General features: G+C 38.5%; 1 protein-coding gene across 1 annotated transcript in view; it reads right to left on the bottom strand.

Annotated features, from left to right (window-relative positions):
• Positions 1–2,909: 2,909 nt before the first annotated feature.
• Positions 2,910–6,929, bottom strand: part of zgc:92275 (cholesterol 7-desaturase nvd) — a 45,760-nt gene continuing 41,740 nt past the window's right edge. Inside the window, exons 9-10 of the transcript XR_009061158.1 lie at positions 3,113–3,174; positions 2,910–2,966 (exon numbers count right to left, since the gene is read on the bottom strand). The gene's annotated coding sequence lies outside the window, so the exon portion shown is untranslated. The remainder of the gene's footprint in view (positions 2,967–3,112; positions 3,175–6,929) is intronic.

The following is a 6,929-nucleotide window of genomic DNA, read 5'->3' as shown; positions in this document are numbered from 1 at the left end:
TGAAGGATCACTGTATTTAAGTATGATTACTTTGATACTTTTCAATACTTTTCACAATCCTACTAAAGACACAGTTCATCAACCTGTTTATACAGTATATATTGTATTTATAGCGTCTTTCCTGCCAAAAAAATCCAACAGCTGCTACTAAGAAGTACTTTACCGACTTCTGGAATCTGATTATTCTCTCTATCTCTCTCTCTCTGCCTCGCTCTCTCTGAATAAAATGGAGCCTAAAGAGACAGGACATTAATCAGTTAGCAAGTCAGTGCAATCCATCTTTCCATCTGTCACACACTTGCTATCCCACACAACTTGTGTTCCATGTCGTGAGCGACAGAAGGCAGGACTCAGTAGTGTGTAAACTGTGGTTCAAGTAAATGTTAGGGACATCCTCATTCTTAGATACAGGAGCTGAATCAACTACACGGTTACCTAGGAAACAAGCATCTCTCTCCCTCTATCATGCACTCAACCAAAACGGAAGCAGTCACAAGTGCGTTGTGTGAACAAGTCAAACTCACATTTGTTCTTTTACTTCAATTATTAACAGTCAAATGAATAGTTTCACCGAAGGGGATTGAGCTCAGGGCCACAGTGGGTTTATTCTAGGCATATTATGATAATCAACAACTGCTGCCACTTCAAGAGGTGATTGAAAACCGGGCCAGTATAAGAATCATCAAACAGTGCGCTGAATTATAAATCAGTCAACGCACTGGTGTCTTTTGGTGTTGCAGGGAGCTGATGAATTAATTACGAGAACGAACAAATCACCATTCATCATCAGCAAGCTTGGAGATAACTGGTTTCAATTTGTCTCACTTTGTCTCTAGTGACAATTTAGTTCAATTCAGCACATGAAATCTTCCTGTTATTTATTAATACAACAACCAGCACAAGTAATAATAATAACTATATTGATTAGTATTATTAACAATACATTGAAAGGACGAATATGTGTGTCTAACCTTTTTTGTTTGTTTGTTTGGGGTTTTTTTTAATGTTGTTTCTACCAAGTAAGGTTTCAATAGCATGCATTTGTACAAGGTATTAAATGCCCAAACAAAACAAATACCAAAAAAAGTAGACAGGCCAATGCCACATGTCAGTGTAAATTAATAATACAGGAAGATCATAGCTTCCTCTGAGTAAATTAGCTTTGTGTTTACAGTTTTTCACAATTACATTAAAGCATAGAAGTCCTATCCTTCAATTGTGTGAACACATTTGCATCGTTTCCATGGTTTTGTTGTTGCATAAATAGGACTGCAGCAGTTTGCGTTCAACACATACTGGACATCACTGCAGTGTCAGGACTTCTTGTAACTGTAAGTGAGGGTGAGAAATCTCATTTCTGAACCAACCCACTCTGCAGCAATTACATAAGTTTCATATGAGGTATGAAAAAGCTCTCCCACTCAGTGAGACCGAGGCAGTAAATAAACACAAGCTGCTGAGCAGGCAGCAGTCGTGCTTTTGAATTTTAGTACACAAACATACACTCAAATCTACAGAGGGCTTGTGTTCCCACTCTCAACTGTCTGGCAGGACAAAAAAAACAGGAGAACAGTGTTTAGGCATGAGCGTGCTTTTATATATTTGTACATATAAGGTAACAAACTTTAGGCTGTGACCAGTTTTTGTTTTTTCAACACTCATCAGTCAAAATGATCACGTTCAAAAAGCCTCCAGGTTATACAGCTGTTCTTTTTTTTTTTTTTTTAATTTATTTAAATATAAACTAAATGTATATGATAGTAAGTACTGCACTCATAAATACTTAACATATTATGGAACACAATTTTGAGCTCATGAAAAGGATACAAATTGTTTAAAATGAATGATTGAACTTTGCTAACAAAACATTTGTCTGTGTGCCTATGTTTTCATCATTGAAATCCAATAGATATTGATCCACATACTGTGGCTGGACACAGCTATGAAGAATGACATTAGCATCAACGCAAGTGCAAGAAAATTCTGCCATGTTAGCACTAAACGTCTGGTATAATTCATCAATGTTATAAAGGACAAAAATAGGCAATATGCTGTTGCTATGGAAACGACCGTCATACTTTTTTCCTTATTACAAAGCTCCACACATTTAATATTTTATTTTTTTTCTGTTCACATACTCTGACTGATTCTCAACGTTCCAACCTCAAAATGTTGTTAAATCATCAGATTGGACATCTCGCGTCATCAATAGCAGCTAATTAGGAAGTGACGCGAAAATGCCCCAAAATTAATAGCACGTGTGACGGAGCATTGACATAGGAATTTACCCATGGCAGAGCAAAGCATCCCCAGATAGCAAAATATAACTGGACATGGGCCAGACGTACAGCAAATTTCACCCCATTTCATGAAACGGAGCTGCCCTAGTTTTTTTTTTTAGCAATGTGCCAAGTATGGATTCACTTGCCATATCAGCAAACAGTTTCGTGCCAGAATTGGTCCAAAGTAGCAGACACGACATTAATGTAGGGCCCCGATATAACGCACGTTACCCAATCTCGGCCAGCACTGAGCCAGATGTAGGCCAGATTCACAGATTAACTGGAGTGGACATGGGTCAGATGTAATGCAAATTTCAGCCCATTTATGTAAAATGGATCCCCCCCCAAAGTCATGCATGAATTCACTTGCTGTGACAGTTTGGGCCAGAACTGGTCCAAAGTAGCAGAAACCACAATGTACTGTATGGCCCAGATAAAAATATTATTTTATTTGGAACAAGCAATTCCACATTAAAGAGGACCCATTTTTAAGACTGTAAACAACATTTGTATTTGTTAAGGTTATGGGGTAGTAGGGGACCCAAGCGCAGAGACGGGAGGCAAACTAGCAGTGGTAACAAGCGTTTATTGATGGTTACATTGAGTGTCTGATAGTGTCCAAAGAATCCAGTGGGCAGTTTGGTGATATAAAAGTTGAACGGCAAGCCAGGCCAAGCAGGCGTTCTGGCAGGCAAGCAGTACAGGATATAGGGGAAAAAAAGAAAAATGAGCTCAGTATCATGATTTCAAGATTCTTTGTTAGCTGAAAGCTGGAGTCACAAACTGGTGGAGGTGAGTTGTTGATCTGGAGCTGAGGTGAGTCCAAGTACCTGTTGAAGCTGCTGACGATGTTCACCGGCACCTGGTCCCAGGTTCACCCATGTGTCCAATTCTGCAATCAAGGCAGTGACACACATACAAGGAGGAGTGTGTCTTAGGGGTCGGAGGCCCTAACAGTTTTCAAACATTGTAACATTTACAGCAATACAGAATAAATGCTTTCTCCATTGATATATTGTTCTGCAACTAATTTTGAATTCTTACAGTAACTTGCATTGAGAGAGAGCTCGAGGGTTTGACAAGTTACCTAGCAGCCCAAGGTTCTGAGCTGTAGAGCTAGGGATGACAAATATTTGTGATTACTAATGATTTAACCCTTTAACACAGAACGTGTCGGATGCGACACTTTTACGCATATCATCTTTGAAGCCTCGTAACGCTGTAATTAAGTCACCCATGAGCCCCTGGTTGCTCTCATTTGAAAGTACGGAAGTTGATGTCCACACCAGTTTTTATTTGAAGTCAATCGACCAAGTAAAATGGGGGATACTGTCATTTGAGTTGTATAGTTTTATTGCACTCATAAATATGCATTAAAACGCGGCATGGACCATGTGTCTATCTCCATATTTCCATCATTTCTTGTCCTTTTTTCAAAACCGAAAGCAGCGCGAAAAGACTACATATCCCAATAGCCGTTGTGTTGTCAAGAAGGACGAACCTAATGTGAACATTTTTAATAAATTAATGAGCGAGGCGCCAACTAAAGAAAAGGAGACTCGCGAAGAAAGCAACGGCCAGTTGGATTGATCGAGCGACTTTGAAACGTGCAGAATGAATCGAAAACTAAATTTAGCGCAAGCTAATGCATTATTTCATTAACTCAAGGAATAGGATGAGCTGTATTCGTCATTGTTTTCCTCGGATTAGGTGGCGTCTCGGCAAGTAGAAGTGACAGTAGCGCGCAAACGATGGAAGAGTAGGCTGTGTGACGCTGTATGTGACGCAGCTCAGTGACCTGTTCAAAAACAAACTTTATTGAGTGTGCAAAAAAAAAAAAAAAACTATAGGGTCGCATGCCTGAAAAAATTGAATTGAACTGAACTACTTGTCAATACTTTTCAAAATACAATGTTCAATGTTATACATTTTTTTTCTTCACTATGAATCTTTTCAATTTTTATATAGATGTGTGTTCGAGAAGCTTGATTGCATGTACATATATACCTTTGATAAGGTGATGGGTAAAATACCTAACTGCACAAAGAGCTATCCTCCAAACCCTTTTTGTGTTGGAAGATATATATAATTTTTTTCTCACTATTTTGCGCTGTAGATAACCTGTTTTGACCATTGTATGTGTAAAGGCTAAAAACGCCTATGACTATACCTGTTGTTTGTGTTTAATTGTCAAACATAAAACTATCCAATCTTATTTTTTTCTATTGAATGTTTATCCTAACAAGTTAAATAAATATTATCAAGCTTCAAAACGGTTGGTCGAGCATGTTTGGTTGTCAGTGGGACATCAACATTACAAATTTTGAAAAAAGATTTTGGGATTTTTTTTTTGGTCTTTTTGGGTCCAAAATGTGGATTAAAATTGGTCAGTGAAGAAAACAACAGTTTGGACATGAAGTTCAAGGTGTCCTGAAAAAAGGGACCCAACTTGGTCATTGTGAACAGTTTTTTCTTTGAAATATAAAGGCAAAATCAAAGGCATGCAAATTCGACCAAAATAGGCTTAGGTGTTAAAGGGTTAATTATAAAGGACTATATAAAATACTGAGTTGTAGACCGTATAAACACAATATGAAAACATTACCGTTTGAAACATTGGACAAAATGGACCCCAAATTTAATACTGAAAACCGTTTTGGTACAAATATGGCCCAGTGCTGGCCCAGATTGGGTAACATGTTTGCCAGACCTGGCCCGTACATTGATGTGGTTTCTGCTACTTTGGACCAGTTCTGGTCCAAACTGTTTGCTGATCTGGCAAGTGAATCCATACTTGGCCCATTGTTCAAAAAAATACTTGGGTGGATCTGTTTTATGAAATTGGGCCAAAATTTTCAGTACATCATGTACTTTGCTACCTTGGTAACGTTAACGCTCGATTGAATAACTTTGTTACCAGTCAAGCAGTGACTTCAAAACGTGATTATGACTTTGAATGAAGCACTCACTATAAAAGTTTGCCGTCCGCCAAGATGTTGTGTCCTGACTCCTGCGTGTTCTTTTTAGTGTCGCAGCACAGATGCCCACTTTCAGGGTGCACGCTGCTGTGACATCATACGTCAACTATTAAATACAGATTTTAAGCGCATCCGGTCTGCTCGGTCTGCCCCGGAACACTGCATAACCTATCATCTGAACTATCAGATTGATGATCCTGGCCGCATCTGGCGCACTGACGTTCAGTGAGTGTGATTACACTGTGAATCTGGCAAGATGAGGCCGGATCTGGTACACAGACACTAGCTATTGGGGTTCTCACGCCTTTATCCCAGATGTTGCATTTTCTATTAAGTATTTTTTTTTGGACAGAACTAGATTTCACTGAGCATCTGACATACTGCATTGTGTTGCTACATGGGGACAATGAACACTGCATTTCATAAAAATTATGCGCTGATTGTAATTGTACTGTATATACAGCAACATCACAGTCACAATATAAAATACTTTTTTCTTATTATTTATTGTTTTATTTTTACCTTCAAATGCTGTTGTTTAATTTTGCATTTCGTTGAACACGCTACAAGCTGAAAAGGCCTCATTGTACAAAACATGCTAAATGTCAGTAAAACATTAAGCTTAGCAAATCGCTTTGCGTGCTTCCACCCAGTGCGTGAAAAATGCTTGCGCTACTCATAAACAATGTGGTTTTCATGTTATTAAATGTGAGTGCAACCCTGTGATGTCCATTAGGGTTGCTCCACTGTGACATGCAGCCCATGTTATCCGATCAAGAGCGAAAGTGCAAAGCAGTCTTTCGTACTCGTAGACGCTGATATAAACAGAGCTGATGAGGTCTTTAAAATGAATGCTTCACTGAGTCAATGTCAAACTGAGGCCTGTCTTTCTGATGTGTTTCTCATGTTAAGCCCGCATAAATCATAGATGTTTTAACCCAATTAGTATGAGCCTCTTCTCATGCTGTGGTGAAGTAGTCATGCGCTCAACACAGTCGTCGTTGGATTTTAAGTTTCAGCTACATTTGCTAGGACAAACAGTGGGGGTTGACACCTATTGATCTGTACTGATCAATAGATGTGTCAAATTAGACAGGCCTGTTAGCTCAGAGGCAGGGGAGCATTGTGTTAATGTCGTTCTGCTCCTGAGAAGTAACTATACAACTACACAGACTGAAACCACCTCTTCTGGTCTTCTTTGTCAAATATCAAACATGGGTTATTGACAGTCACTCATTAAATATGTATGACTATTCCCATCAGAATTCCATTTTTTCTATGTAAAAAGATCTATATATTTTTATTGTGGGGATGGATTAAAAGCTAAGTTTCACACATACAATATTCAGATTTTTCTCCGCGTCCACTATTTTGGCTATTTGATTTTCGATTTTTTTTTTTTTCTTTCCTTTTTTTGTCTTTTTTTTTTGTTGTTGCATTTTTTGCTGTTTTTTTGTAGTTTTTCATTGGTTAAACTGTCCGTGCTGCAGTTGGAACAAGGAGCAGGACCCACTGCGGCCCAGTGTTCCATCAATTCCAATAATGGATACATCCATTAATTCCAATAGGAATTAGGAAAAAGTTATCAACAAGAAGAGCAAAGCATTCCCATATGATTCCTCCAGAAATCTCATCTACTAGTTGTATAATGACTTTGTCCTCATAAAAT

The sequence above is a fragment of the Corythoichthys intestinalis genome, chromosome 17, assembly GCF_030265065.1.
Source record: "Corythoichthys intestinalis isolate RoL2023-P3 chromosome 17, ASM3026506v1, whole genome shotgun sequence".
NCBI classification, from domain to species: domain Eukaryota; kingdom Metazoa; phylum Chordata; class Actinopteri; order Syngnathiformes; family Syngnathidae; genus Corythoichthys; species Corythoichthys intestinalis.
The sequence above is the reverse complement of the archived record's forward strand: the minus strand, read 5'-3'. Positions and strand labels throughout refer to the sequence as shown.